Genomic DNA, 1,233 nt, shown 5'->3' on the forward strand with positions numbered 1-1,233 from the left:
CACAAAACGTAGCAAACCATCCTAAAGAAGAAATAATACGATGGAAGACTAAAGGCCAGAGAAAGAAACAAGTTGTCTGGAATAAAAGTAATGAATTATCAGTTAAAACTCGAACGGTTTACCTTATGTGTTGTAGCAAGCTATCAACTTTATTTCTGATATTTTATAATCTAGAAGATAACATTTCTTTAATATAAGTAAACTTTCACTAAAATGGTTGGTCTTTAAAGAAGCTTATCTATAAAGACGAATATTTTCTTTGACGAAACATTTACTTGAATATCTGCAAAGTTACGATTCGGTAATAAAAACGATTGATTTTATGGTGTTGGTAATCCTTGCTCTACACTTACTGATGCAAAGAATACCATTCCAAAAATTTCAGCAGTGTATTTCGTTCCACAAACTTCAGCAACAGCGGCCAGAATACAGACAAAAACAAGAGGAAATGTAGCAAAGAGGCCACAAATTCTATATAATGTACGTCACTTTTCCTCCATAAGGTGTCGCTACCAGAGTGAACAGCAATACTGTCTTTATTCCCAGCAAGAGGAGCATCGTTAACTAAAAAGTGATACATTTATATGTATTTAACTCAATGTGAATAGTTAAAAAACAAATTAAGAATACAAGAAGCCTGAAACCACAGGTAGATAAACAATGAACAATTTTATAATGTGTATTACAAACAAGGTTTTTAGTATCCATACATATTATTCTGTCCTGATTTTGTATTAAGTATATTTTATATTTGTATCCTTTGATTTCACTGGGAAAAAACTACACTGAGTACTTATGAAATCGACTGATTAGTTATGTGAGCTGATATTATTTGGATAATCCTTCCTTGTGCGTTATATTGAATTATTCTAAACATTCTGTCGAAACAGTGGTTTTCTAAATTTAATTTTTTTTAAATTATTTTCACTGTTTTCGTATCTCAGAGTAGTATTATAGAGATTTACTTTCGTTTTATGAGCAAAGCAAAGAATGGGTTATGTTGTTACCTGGTTAGGGATTTGGACTTCCCTGTTTCCATATCTTGGAGTATCATTACACACACATATATTTTCATTTTATTTGTAAAGCAAACAACGGGATTATGTTGTTCCCGCGACAAGGATCAAGACCCGAATTTTATCGTTATAAGCCTTCTAGTTAACCGCTGAGCCATAAAGATTGTATACACTTTAGACAACAAATATTATTTTAATAATTATTAATAACAACACA

At 31.3% G+C, this 1,233-nt stretch overlaps 1 long non-coding RNA gene across 2 annotated transcripts in view; it reads right to left on the reverse strand.

Annotated features, from left to right (window-relative positions):
• Nucleotides 1-46: 46 nt before the first annotated feature.
• Nucleotides 47-1,233, reverse strand: part of LOC111084320 — a 3,175-nt gene continuing 1,988 nt past the window's right edge. For both annotated transcript variants that reach the window (XR_002609495.1, XR_002609494.1), the window contains 2 exons: nt 354-564; nt 47-76 (listed from right to left, as the gene is read on the reverse strand). This is a non-coding gene — a long non-coding RNA (uncharacterized LOC111084320). The remainder of the gene's footprint in view (nt 77-353; nt 565-1,233) is intronic.

This window comes from Limulus polyphemus, unplaced genomic scaffold, assembly GCF_000517525.1.
Source record: "Limulus polyphemus unplaced genomic scaffold, Limulus_polyphemus-2.1.2 Scaffold16663, whole genome shotgun sequence".
NCBI classification, from domain to species: domain Eukaryota; kingdom Metazoa; phylum Arthropoda; class Merostomata; order Xiphosura; family Limulidae; genus Limulus; species Limulus polyphemus.